The sequence below is a fragment of the Nannospalax galili genome, unplaced genomic scaffold, assembly GCF_000622305.1.
Source record: "Nannospalax galili isolate Female #2095 unplaced genomic scaffold, S.galili_v1.0 scaffold455, whole genome shotgun sequence".
Classification (NCBI taxonomy): Eukaryota; Metazoa; Chordata; class Mammalia; order Rodentia; family Spalacidae; genus Nannospalax; species Nannospalax galili.
The window spans coordinates 714,965-729,551 of NW_008335815.1; the positions used below are offsets into that span (position 1 = coordinate 714,965).

Genomic DNA, 14,587 nt, shown 5'->3' on the forward strand with positions numbered 1-14,587 from the left:
AAACTAAAGACAATCTATTTAATGAAATTATAGGAGAAAATTCCTCAAATCTAGGAAAAAAACATGAACTTTCAAAGGTAAGAGACATTTAGAACCACTAAATAATAATGCTCAGAAAAGAACCTCTCCACGTTACATTATAGTTAAAATGAGACCACAAAGACAAGAGAAACAACATAAAAACACTAACAAAGGTAAACTCAATAAATAACATCAGATCTCTCAGCCGAAAGCCCAAAAGTCAGGAAAGACTAGAATGACACGTTTGAAGCTGTGAGTAAATATCTACTAACTAAATCAAATCTACCTGGCAAAGTTGTCTCTTAAAATTGATGGGGGAAATAAATACCTTCCAAGGTAAAGACAAAAGCAATGCATGACCACTAAGCTGGCATTGCTCAAACCATTCAGAGGAATCTTACACAGATGATGAAGAAAGACAGTCACAAGAATGAGAACTCAGGGAAGAAATATCATGACTGACATAGAAAAGCAAATTATAACTGAGGATGATCCAAGCATCCAACTCAGTAAGCCAGCGAACTCCTAGGATGGACGAGGGAGAACAAAAGAGCAAATCAACCAGGAAAACAACCAACAAAGTGACAAGAATCAGCAAATGCAGCTCAATAATAACATAAATGGCCTTAACGCTTCAATTAAAAGATATAAACGAGCTGTCTTGATCCATAGAACAAGATTCAGCTGCTTGATGCTTGAAAGAGACATACCTCATTGGCAAAGACACAGACTGAAAGGATGGAAACGATATAGCAGGCAAGTAGGTGGCAAAAACAAGCAAGAGTAGCTATAATCATACCTGACAAAGTAGACTTCAAGCCAAAATTAAGTCAGGAGAGATAAATACGGCCACTAAATGTTGATGTAGGTAGTAACAACCAGGAAGCTATAATGCAGTGAGATGTGGTGGGCATACCTATAATCCCAGTTCTCACGATGCTGAGGCAGGAGGATCATGAGTTCAAGGCTAGCATGGGGTACAGAGTGAGTTCCAGGCCAGCCTGAGCTTCATAGTAAGACATTGTTTCAAAGGGGGAAAAAGGAGATAGAATGATTGTAAATATATATGTACCAAATATGGATGTACCCCATTTCATAAAGCAAGCGCTTATGGACATAAAGGAACAGACAGGCCCAGATACAGGAAGAGTGAATAACTTCAATACCCTACTCTCGTCAACAGGTAGAAACAAACAAGCAAACACAAGGAGGAAACTTCAGAGTTAAACTATACCACAGATCAAATCGGCTTAGCAGATACCCATACAACATCCCAGCTCTGTGTACACATTCTTCTCAGTCATCTATAGCACTTTCTCCAAAGTAGATCACCGTTTAGGCCACAAAGTGTTAATACATAAAAACATTGAGGTAATGTATTCTTCTTATCTAATAATAATGAAACAACACTTGAAATGGAGAACAACAGAAAGTATAGAAACTATGCAACAGGAGGCTGGAGAGATGGCTCAGTGGTTAGGAGCACTGGCTGCTCTTACAGAGGACCTATGTTCAGTTCCCAACACCACATGGTGGCTAACAACCGTCTGTAACTCCAGTTCCAGGGAATCAGATTCCCTCTTCTGGCCTCTGTGGGCACTGCACATGCACACATAGTGCAATTAGATACATGTAGGCAAAACACTCAAATACATAAAATAAAAAGAAATAAAATATAACAAAAAACTTACATAACACATAGAAACGAATTTATTACCAAATTCTATCAGAATGAGACCTATAGTTTCTGTTGTTGTGATAAAACACTCTGACCAAAAGCAACTTAGAGAAGGGGTTTATTTGGCTTATACTTCTAGGCAGAGAGAAGCTGTGTGTGGGGGAGCTTGCTGGGATCATATTCTGGTCCAGCAATAGCACCCTACAGTCAGGTGGTCTGTGATGCTCAGTTTTGATTGACTGGCTGACCCAATGTGGAATCACTTGAGAAGGTGGCCTTAGAGATGAATTGTCTAGATCAGGTGGGCGTGCCTGAGAGGGATTTTTCTTATTTGGGTTAACTGAGGAGGGAAGACCCACCTACTATGAATGGCAACATTCCCTGCTCTCTGCCCTTGACTGTGCGTATCATGTGACCAGCTGCTTCACATTCCTGCCATCTTGACTGCTCTGCCATGAGGGACTGGAACTGGAACCATGAGCCCGATAAACCCTGTCTCCTTTAAGCGGCTTGGGTCAGAGTATTTTATCATGGTAATGGGAATGGAACCATTCCCACTTGTGGCACTTCAACCGTATGATTGGTATTCGAGGCTCTGATTGTAGATGCTCACAGTCTGCAACAGAGGAGGAGGACATGCTGTTGGTGGGAAAGTAAATCAATGAAGCCATATGAAGGGAATTCAGTTCTTCACCAAACTAAAAATAGACCTGCCATGTGATCCAGCTCCTGCGTATCTACCCGAAAGAATCTAATCAACATACAACAGCGAGTGACACTGGCACACCCGGCCTTATCATAGCACTCTCTTCACAATAGCCAAATTATAACAGCCTGGATGCACAAGCACAGAAAAAAAAAAACAAAACAACGACGAGAATGTAGTAAAAAATACAATAGATTTTTATTCAGTCAAAGATGGGAAGTGAAGTGCAACTTGCAGGAAAATCGATGGAACTGAAAATCATAATTTAAATGAAATAAGCTAGCCTCAGAAAGAGAGCTACATTACGTTTTCTCTCACATGTGAAATGTTGATTTAAAAATGTGTAAGTAAAGCATGAAAGTAAAAGAGGGACTGTTTGAGAAAAGGAAGGGGACCAGAGAGAGATGGGAGGAGGGTTGTGAGGAGGGAGAATCCACTGTCACTGGATGGGCTTATTTATTTTTATGTCTCTTTGGCTCGGTTTGGCCTTTCCCTTCAATGCCTTTTTGGTTCGCTTATCTTTATGGCTAAATATATTTTCTTAACCTTACTCTGAATAATGTAATGTCACAGATAACAGAAGCAAATAAACAAGGTGAGAGCACATGGTCTTTCTTGGACAGATTTTCTTTTCTCTCCCGCAGGGCCACTATAAATGTTCCCTCCAAATACTTCCTCCCCTTAGGAAGGACCCAGCCATGCAAACAGTGAGATTTTACTCAAATATGGCAAACATCATGGTGGTTGCCCTTTTTAGGCCAACTGTTACTTAGAGTCATGACTTTGACTCATTCCCTGTTAACATATATAAGAAATCTCCATGGGAGGTACCAGCTGGCACATGCCCAAATCTAATTATCTGCTGGCCGTCAAAGAGTCATGATACTCTGCCCCAGCACAGACAGCTTTCCTTCTGCAGAGTAGACTAGTACAATCAGTCGTATCAGGGATGATGCCTGTATTGATGCACTGTAATTTTACATCTAAAGTATCTTCAGTCTCACACATTATATTGTCACTACCCTGAACCCACAGTTTCCACCTCAATGCCTTGTGATTTCCCAGCATTGTTGTACTGATGTGGAACACCCATGGCTTTCTCCCTAAATATACTTCGCCACTTCAGGCAGCAAACAGCACTCCTTTTAGTAACAAAGGAGACCACCTTCACAAGAGGGCCTATCCTTTTGTAGTATCATCTGGTGGAGACTTGAACTACACGCACATCCAGGTGGCTGTAACTGACGGTAAAGACAGCAGAGACCAATGCCACAGTTGGTTCCATACTTGAATTTCACTGTGGTTGGTAGCACTTGTTTTTACAGTTCTCCTGAGTCATAATCATCTTCACCCAGAACTTTATATGTCTGTATCCATGAAAATGAAAATCCCCGAATGATTGAAAATGCTGTTTTGGCATATCATTTAGACAAGGAGCCATTTAACCTGAAAATAATTGATAAAACTACCTTTCTAAATCCATTACACTTGGGATCCAAAACACAACTCGGACAGCCTGTCCTATACTGACCAAGTCAGGTGTCGCTCCCACGCACACCCCAGCTCCTATGTAGGCACACAAGCAGAGGAAGTCAGGTTTTCAGTTCCAAGCTGACTCACTGTGATACTTATCACAAATACCTCTAATCTAACCTTTTCCATGAAAAGAAACGTAGAAAACTAAGAATTTCTTTTCACTAGTATCTAACAACTTTCAGTCCAGATTTTAACAACTGCTAGATGTACTTGTAGATTCAGTGTTCCTAAGGGGAGTGTCCATAAAACTTACATGAGAAGCTCGCTTTCAAACGTGATTTGGGTTACTTTGTGATCAACCCTTGATTGCAAGCCTATGGTCAAATGCCATCTGTGGTTGTGTGTGCTTTCTGTAGATGTAGATGTCGGCACACTGCAGCGGCTCTTTCTTCTTACACCTGGATATCTGTTGTTCTGTTTCTTCAGCAGTAAGTTACATGCCTGTATTCTGAACTCCACTTCCAAGTTTAGGCTATAAAACATATGCTCAAAACTGGAGGAGGATTTGAGGCTTACTTTGGCAAACCCAGGCATCATCCCTCAGCTTGCCTCTGAGGCCCCCCAAACCATGTACTAAATGTTGCTTCAGATACCTGGGAGCCTTCCCCACATAGCTACAGTCTCCGAGAAAGGCAGGACGATCCCCTGCAAGACTTCTCTCCTGTGTGAAGGAGGCCACTCACTGGCACGCTAGAGCCTGTTGGGCCTCAGGACGAGGATATCAGTCCTACCCATCAGGTTCAGAAAGAAGGACCTCCCCGGCTCATCATTTCTCCTTTCCTGGGGATATAATTTTGTAGGAGTTGAAGCCCTACCTTGGGTGGAAATTATGATCCTAAACCAGCATGAATTGCTGACATAGCTATCAGGATGGAGTTGTGTGGGTGCAGAGTACTCTTCCCCACCCTACTGCCTACACCCTTCATCAAAGCCAGACTGTACACTTCAGCTTTGGAGGACTGAGTTGCAGCATGTGAGGAGGAAAGGGTGAAGCGCACTCAGTCTCGGGAAGAGAAGGCAGGGTATCAGACATGCAGAAGACTGGAAATCAACCGCCAATAGAATTCATAAAACCCAGCATCATCTTTTGTTCCAGTGTCTGCCTTCCAAATTGTTTACTTTGGTACTGAATCTTCAAAAACCAGAATTGAGATTTTTATCTAGTTTGGGGTCCTAAATGTTTTCATTTCTTAAGGTGCCTGTAGATGCTGTATTTATTGTTCCTTTCCCAGAAGCCCTCTGGTTGGGTTAAACTACCCATTGACTTGAAGGATGGCTTAACAGTCTTTTGCAAATTATAACTATATATATATAATATATATGTGTGTGTATGTATATATACATATGCACTTTACTTCAGTTCAAGGTGTGTCTGCTTGTTAATTAGCTTTCTATGACTGTAAAAACTATGCCACAAATAAGCAACTTTTAAAGGGAAACATCTCATTTTGGCTCATGATTTCAGTGGCTTCAGACCATTAATCTATTGGCTTCACCATTTTGGGTGTGCTATGAGGCAGAAGCTTGTGGCCAGAGAACATGATGAAAACATTCTCCTTATGGCCAGAACATGGAAGACAGGGGTTCCGGTACCCTCTTCAAGGACACATTCCCAGTGATAAGAAAACTTTCCCCTAGGCTTTACCTCTTACAGGTGTCCCAACAGTGTCACAGGTTAGGAACCAATCCTTGAATGCATGGGCCTTTATTCAAACCATATCACTTTATCAGCAAGATATTAACCCTTCTTTCCTGGTGGCATCCTGTTAGAGCTTCCTTGCCTGGCCCTCTCTTGGTACTCTTGGTTCCTTAGGGAACAATGGGATACTGGATTGAAGACTCTTCCAGTGCAGATCCTAATGGACTGTTTCTGTGTGTTGCATCCAGTAAGTATATCTGCACTCTCAGTAAGTGCCAGGTAGTGTTAGAAAGTGGTGGTGTAATGTTATAAAATATACATTCGGTCTTCATCTCCTTTTCTTAATGTATGGCTCCTAAAGACCTTCAGATCTCTAGAGCAGTGAATGTCCTTTCTGTGCTACTGAGCTGACTGGTGACCCCAGGATGGGGTCTGATCTCCAAAGAGATCAAGGCTTGAATGGAAAGGGGACCTATGCTGTCTCAGTCACAGCATAGGCATCTAACAAAGGACTTATGACTGTGATAGTAGAAGCTGAAGGGTTAGTTCATCTTTGATAGTAAATTATTTAATTAATCATGCTTACTTAGTGGAGCCGCCATAAAAAACCCCTAAAGTGTAGGGTTTGTGTGAACCTTCATGTAGCTGAACATGTGGAGAATCCTAGGGGATGGTTGGTGCACCTGGAGAGGGCATGGAAGACTCCATCCTCTCCCCCATCCTCATGTGTCACCCTCTGCTGACTTTTATCTGGCCGTTTATCTGTTTTTTTGTTGTATCCTTTATTAATAGGCCAATAAACTAATAAAGATAAGGAGAGCATTTTCCTTAGTTCTGCTCTAGCAAATTAATCAAAGTGAAGGAGAGGGTGGTGTGAATTACAATTTAAAACAGTAAGTTAGAAGTGGAGCTCACAGCCCATGTTTGCAGTTGGCATATGAGGTGGAGAAGCTTCGTCTGCAAATTGTGGGAACCATCGCTAGGCAGTGCCAGAACTGAATCAATTAGAGGACAACAGCCGCATTTGCTGGAGATTTGATTGGCCATATGTAGGAAAAATCCCCACACACATTTTGGGGAGCGGAGGCAAAGGGTTCTGTATTAACTATACAAGAAGAGGAAAAGCACTGGTTTTCCCCTTATGTGTTTATATAGGGCTCATGCCATCTCAGATCTTAAAGATAAGCCATGAAGACATTGACATGAATAAACAATAACAACACCAGTTGGTAATTTCTTAGATATTGAAACTTGCTAAAACGATCCTTTAAATCCTGTTTGGCCAGCTCACGTTCCCCTTTGACTTGGCTTTGGAATGCTTTTTGGACTGTGAAAATTGCCTTGGAACATTCAGCTTTCATCCACAGTAATTTCTTTGCTTACATTTCCCCAATTCTTCCAACTTTTGTAACAGATAATACGCTTACCAATAACACACTTTGCTCCATGCTTTTACTTTGTGAATTTCTTAAACATTGCAATCAAATCTGTATGCTGACACCATTGCTGTAAGTTCATATGAGCAAGTTCCCAGAGGCTTGGAAGACTCTGTTTCCCTATGATCATGCATCAGCCCTGACTCTTACCATCTTTTTGCCCTCTCTTCTGTAATGGTCCCTGTGCCCTGGGTGGGTGAGATTTAACATAGGAGTCCTTATTTTCTACTTGTTGGCCAGTTGTGGTCTTCTGTGTGCATTGTACTGTTGCACGAAGAAGCTTAGCCAGTGAAAGTTGAGGGATGCATTAGCATTCTCTCTTCCCCCATTCCTCTATGTTCCATGAGCCTTAGGTGTAGCGGTTGCATTGTAATTGTGTCACTTAAGGCTGGGTGTCTCTTACTTTCTGTGCGTGACCAGATGTGGAACTCTATAAGAGTCTCCAACTGTTGCAAAAAAAAGTTTCTTTAATGAGAGGTGAATGGAATACTAGAACTGTTATACTAAGTGAAGTAACAGATTAAGAAAAACAAGCAACGTATGTTCTCTCTCATTGTGGATCTTAATATCAAGTCCTTATATGTGAGTATATATATTTGATGTGACCACAAAAGCCAGGAAAATGGGAAGGAACCATGGAGGTAAAGGGAAGGAAAGAGCCCGAGAGAGGGGGATAGCAGGAAACAGATGTTACCAAGGGGGAAATGGGGAAAATGGGGTATTCAACTGGGAAAGGAGGGAAGGACATACAAGGAACCATGGGGGTAAAGAGGAAGAAGGAACTCAAGAGAGGGGAGATAAGAGGAGATAAGTATTATTAAGGGGAAAGTGGGGGTACTTTAATTGGGGGTGAGGGAGGAGGGAGGTTAGACAGGGAAAGAGAGGAGAGATAAATAAAGCTTGGGTGGTGTGAAAAACCAGAAGGAAATGTTTTAGCTCAAAAACCTACTGAAAAATACACCTACACTATCCGAGCACAAGTATGTGTGTGTACCTAGAGGCTACATAACAAGAAACACAGTGCCAGACAGAAGAAACCTCCCTTCGAGTTGTTGGTTAGGGTGGTCTGAGACTCCCCAAATAGCAGCCTACTGCCATAGCCCTTGATTACCTACCAGAACTTGAAGATAAGGTCCTATTGCTGAAGGCAAGACATACTTTAGACACAGGACTTGGACCAATGGGTCTGGAACTGACCTGGAAGCCTCCTCCCTGAAGACTAGCTCCCACAGTTTGGAGGATACTATGCAAACTGCTAAGGAAGAAAGTGAATCAATGGTCCAACCCCAACTTTAAAGCCTATTAACCAAAACAATGGCCAGCACAACAAACTATAGTAATTCAGTAGTACCACTTTTATCTTGGGGATAATCAACAGCTATCTAATTGGACTTAAAGCCTTCTCAGTGGAAGGGAACTCATGTGTGGTACTGTAAACATAGAGCCAACTACACGTGGCTGGAGCGGTCATAGGTCCAAGAGAAAACCCTACCTCTGTCATATTCTTAGACAAATGTAATTTCTTACTGTATTGCTAAATATAGATCTTTATATTTACAGACAAGTATGCCATGAACCACTCATTTAATAAGAGTTCAATCATATGCCATTTGTAAGCTAAGCACTAGGGTGGTAGAGGCGAGAGAGCTTTAAGGTTGAGGACAGTCTGAGCTATAGCAAAATGCTGTGATAAAATAATTAATAATAATAATAAGTTAATCATGGTAGTGATATATCCAATCAGTGGGGAAAATTAACTTTTTAAAAAATAATCTGTTCTGACAAAATTGAGTGACCATCTGGAAAAAATAGCATTGGTCTATTGCCAACTCATATACAAAAGCAAATTCTAAATGGACATAAGCCTATAATGTGAAAATTGTAAATGTTGAAGTATTTCAAGACAGTTGAGAAAATATTTGTATATCACTGGCTTTGAAGAAAGATTATTAAACCTGGGAACCTGGGAGGGAGATTTAAAGGGGAAAAATAACATTTGGTGGCATTAAATTCTTGCAATTTTTCTATATGCCATGTTTTAGAGACTTCTGTTTTTATTCATTACTTTGAATACCATGATTCTACCAAAATCACAGATTAATATTAGTAATTTGAGAGTTCCCTGAGGTCTTGTAAATACATTTTCTTTTAAACAGGCTTGTTTTATTTTAATGAAGGAAGCCTCTTCCTCCTTGGGCAGAGCCTTGATAATCTCCTCCCTCTTGGCCTGGAGGCGCTCCTCAGAGACTCCTGGGCTTGAATGCTTCCTTTTTCTTAGACCTGCAAACCTTGACCTGGTCAGCCAGGAGCTTCTTGGGGGCCTTGTCTTGCTTTTAGTTTGTGGATGAGTTCCGTGGGAGTCTGCTTGTATCTGAATACATTCCCCTTCACCTTCAGGTACAGCAGTGATACATACTGTGGTCAGTCCTCTTAGATTCACTGTATCTTCTGAGAAGCCTGTGCAGGATCTACATTCTTCCCATCCCAAGTCACCTTCTGCACCTGAGCATTGGCAGTGTCTTCCTGCTTACCTATGCCCATATGCCTGCCCTTCCAGCCAGCTGAGGTGTTTTTCCAGCTTAGGGCCCTAGAATGGACAGTTACCGGTTTATGGATGATCAGCCCACCTTTGATCAGCTTCCGGATCTGCTGATGTGAGTTGGCATGGGCAATTTCATCGATTGCATTGGAATCCTACCAGGTCTACCAGAGGACGCTGACAGGCAACCTCTTCTACTGGCTCTGGCTGCAGCAGTTTCTACTGAAACAATGGGCAAGAAATGAGAATTTTCACCCTAAATGTCATGCTGAGAGAAGGAAAGGGCACTGGCTAGAGGGGAAGCTTATCAACCACAAGATTACAACTTGTCAGATCAGGCTAAAGCCCAGACAGTGGTCAGGATGGGTGGGACCACGTCTTGACCAGGACTGCTTAGCTGTGCATAACCCTAGCCCTCTTTTTAAACTTCAATCTCACTTCAGGGTTATAAAGATGGAGTTGAGGAGGTCAGTGACTCTCTTTGCCTTTCTTGCCAATTTGGCCATATTGAATAAGTCTCCCCTTTCTGTTTTTTACTAAAATTTGGCATCTTGAAGACAAGTGGCCGAACTCTACTTCTGGAGGTATAAACTGTGACCTAAAGTCCCATAACAGTTTTAGGGGGTTGAATTTTTCAAGATATTTGCCCATTTCATCTAACATCACATAAAGTTATATCTTAGATTTTCATTATCTTATTTGTAATGTCTGTAGAATCTGTAGATGCCTCAGCAGATAAAGATGCTTGTTATATATGCCTGCAACCCTTGAGTTTGATCCCTGGAGCCTACATAAAGATAGGAGAGAATGGATTCCACAAAGTTGTCCCCTGACCTCTACATGTGTATAGTGGCATGCTCGTGACTGCACATGCATACAGCACACACCCATACACACACACAGTGCGAAATTAAAATTTAAATTAAAGATTTTTATTTTCTCTCACTTTTCTCCATTAATCTTGCTAGACATCTATTGATTTTATTAATGTTTTTAAAAATCTGATTTTGGGACTGGAGAGATGGCTCAGCAGTTGAGAGCACTGGCTGCTCTTTCAGAGGACCTGGGTTCGAGTCCCAGCACCTGCATTGTAGCTAACAACTGTTCATAACTCCAGTTCCAGGGGAATCCAATGCCTTTTTCTGACCTCTGCAGGCATTGCACAACATGGGTACATGGATGCACTTATACATATGCAGGCAATATACTCATACACATAAAATAAAAATAAAGTATTTTTAAAAAATCAGATTTTAAGCCAGGCATGGTGGTGCATGCCTTTGGTCCCAGCACTTGGGAGGCAGAGGCAGGTGGATCTATGTGAGTTCAAGGCCAGCCTGGTCTACACAGTGAGTTCCAGGCCACCTGGGGCTACAAGGAGACCCTGTCTCAAAAAGACCAAAAAAAAAAAAAAATCAGAGTTTTGCCTTTAGAGTTTTTCTATTATTTCCTATTTTGTGGATTTCTGCTCTTTGTGTTTTATTTTGTTCTAGTTACTTTGGATTTAATCTGCTTGTCATTTTTGAGGTTTTTAGGTTAGAAATTAAGATAATTGATCTTAAGATTCTCTTCTGTAGTAAAGTCATATAAAATTATATATTTCCCTCTAGTTGTCAGTTTCACTGAAGTGTTTTCTTGTTTCTTTTGTCATTTATACTTTGACTCATGTTATTTAACAGAATATTACTTAAATTTCAAATACTTGGTCATTTCACAAATGTCTTACTATTGTTAATTCTAATATAATTTTATAGTCAACAAACATAACTAGTAATTTAAGAAATTTTATTGAGACTTATTTTATGGCTCATCTTATATGGTCTATCTTGGTGAATGTTCTGTATGTATTTGAAAAGAGTGTGCAGTTCTTAACAGAACATCTTGTAATTGTCAATTAGGTCAATTGATTGCATCATTGATTTTGTAAATTTATTTTTATCCAATGGACAGTTGAGTCACTATCTGATCACTTTAGAGTTATGGAGACTTGTTTTGTGCCTTGATAGCATTGATCCACAGAAAAGTCTACAGTATTTAACCAAAACCCTTCAATTTTCCAGGATTTGGCCACAATGAGGCTCCCCCGTGGAATTTGTCACAGTTAGTTTTAGGCTTTATTAACAGTTCTTATTCTAGAGCCTGGCACTTATCCTTAAGACACCCTGCTAGTGGCTCAGTTGGGGCCTTGGGTGCTAATGAAGTATCCCTGAGGTCTCCCAGCCTGGATGGCGCTACCCTTTTACACAACTGACTCTTTACTGGCGGTCTGCCCTGCAGAATCCAGCAGCATTAGTTGGCCTGAGCTCAGGTTCTTGCCTTCTCTGTTGAGTGGGACTGCCACACTCAACTTGGCCTGCAGGCCATTGTGCTGTTGCTGAGAAACTGTCCTCAGCTAGGAACTAGGGCAGCTGGAGGGCTTCCCTTATGAGTTCCCTATCTCTTAGCAAACTGAAACCTTATATACTTCATCATCTGAAAATAATGTTAGGCTTGTTAATAGAATGAGGATTAGCTGATACTGTTTATTCTGAAAGAGCAGAGAGATCATACTTTTTTATTTACAACTGCTTTTATAAAATTGGTAGGCAGAACCCTCAGATGACCCTTAATGATCCTTGACCTTGTATAATCTCCTTCTTTTGAGTATGGACTGAACCAATGATGAGAGCTCATTCCTATGATTTTTCTACAGTTTGCAGCAAAAAGATTTGATGGAAGCGATCAAGATCCCAAATAGGTAGACCTCAAAGTAGAAAAATGATATTTTGTGAACTTAATGATCTAATGAACATGATCTCTTGAGAGCCACAGGACCTTTCCTGGAGAAAGGAAACACATGAAACAGAGAGGATTTTCATGCTAGGGAGATTCTCCTTTGTTGGACGGAGAGGACATGTGTAGCAAGAGCCAGAGCTAGGAGGACCTGAGAGAAGCCTGTGGTGGTCAGCCAGTCACACAAGAGGGATCTCACTCCCAATGGGCTAACTCAGCTGACAACTTAAACAGATGGGGATGAATTTTTCCCCAGAGTCTCCAGAAGAGAATATAGCCTGTGTGACATCTGGTTTCAGCTTGTGAAACTTTAGGCAGAAGGCCCTGCTAACCCATTACCTAATCTTCTGACCTGTGGGAACTGTGAGAGAGTGAAAGGGTGTTGCTTTAAGCTTCTGTAGTTTGTGGTAATTTGGTACGTAGCAAAGGAAACTAATACGGATATGAAAAGGAGATGACTTTGGAGTTTTGACAAGTTGGAAAAGATGGGGAAGGGATGGTGTATACTGACTAGGGTGAATTGAGTCTTTTACTTCCTCATCTCATTATTGGCACCAGGATGGATCCTGGGGAAGAAGGGATTGTGTGATTTAGAGTAGCTAATTCACATCCTGTGAATTTGAGGTCACTGTATCATACTACGGGATTCAGTGGGAATCTGAGAGTCGTGGGACAATAAGGGTTTATTCTCTTTTTTTGTATAAATACATTAATGTGCAGAAACAAAACAAATTGTGGAGAAAGAAAAGCCAAGAGTTTCAACAGGAAAACAGATTCTACATCTTCAAAATTCATTGTGGTATCCTGTGGGGAGGAATTGATTTGAGACTTTCCTTGTGGGCCAGTAGAGAACCTGGGGAAATGTCAGATGAGAAGTTTTTTGTTTGGTTTGGTTTGGTTTTGTTTTCCCTACAGTTCTGGAAGTGGAATTCAGGGCCTTGCACACGCTAAGCAAACAGTATAGTACTGAGCTGTCCCTCTAGCCCTTAGAAGAAATGTCAGGAAATGCTGAATCCAGAGGAGAACAGTTGGGGCTGTTGGCCAGTCAGGCGTCCTGCAGCTGGAGATGCCAGTGATGCATTTCCATGGCTACTATAGACATCCAAATGTTAGCATCACTCAAGAGCCAGAACCTCACAAGGCCCTGGAGGTCTGGGTATTTCCCATCTTTTGGTCACCTGGTAAATTGTTTCAAGTTCCTCAGGCAAAGGCTTATTTGCTGGCTTGGCAGAGCTCCTTCTTCCTCAGGAATCTAGTCCCTCAGTCACTGAAGCTGAAGGAATTCCCCTGGGTGGAGACCCAGTCAGGTGTCTGTTCTCAGGACTAGCAGCTTTGTCATTGTTAGGCAAATGAGTTATTAGTGACCTTCCAGTCAATTTCATTCCTAGTGACCCTGCAGTAAGTCAGCACCCCCATCCCTGCATCAAGATGATTCCTCCCACTTCTGTCTAGAGAGTTAGTTAGTACTGCCTGTCCTCTCCCAGAATCCTGTCACCATCACTGTGTTGATGCAAAACCATAACTCTCACCTCAAAGTGGATAAGAGATAGTTTATTCTGGAGCAAATACGAGTGACCATGACCTGGGGACGCAGATTCAGGTTACCCCAAATTCCATGTTCCAACATGGTAACAGTTGCCTTACATTTTTAAAATAAATAATTCATTGAGAATTTTGTACATGCATATAAGATATTTTGATCAAATCCATGCCCACTCCCTCCCCTCCAACTCCTCCCATATCTCCTCATCACTTTTTTTCTGATAACTTCATGTACTCTTTCTTCTTTGATTTATTTATTTTTTATGGGGCTTTTGGCTACTCTAACATTCCCCCCTCTGAAGAGGTAACCCTAAAATCTTTTAAGAATTAGATAAAAGCTTCCAAATATTTTCGGCATTTTTGGCCTTTGGAACAGAGAGTTGCTAAGAGGCCCAAGAACATTGTGACTTTTAGCCAAGAAACTGGCTACTTTTCTTTGGGGACTTTTTACCCTAACTGCCTAGCAAATTCCTACCTCTTATTCTTATCACACCATTCTCTGAAGAGGTTACCCAAATTGCCAGTAGGGAATCAGGACACAGACTGCTCTGGCTTCTTCCATGCTGAACAGGGGTGCAGGGTGAGGCAATTAGAGTACTCCTTCAGTGGGTCTAAAAGACTCCCAAATTGCATAACTCATCTCTAAGGGGAAAAGAAGTCCTTGAATCTGTGAATAGGAGATGTGAAGGAGAAGTAAAGGCAAGAGTAATTAGCATTA

The 14,587-nt window shown here is 41.4% G+C and overlaps 1 pseudogene; it reads right to left on the reverse strand.

The window, feature by feature from the left end:
* Positions 1–14,587, reverse strand: part of LOC103732013 — a 52,012-nt pseudogene that overhangs the window by 31,800 nt on the left and 5,625 nt on the right.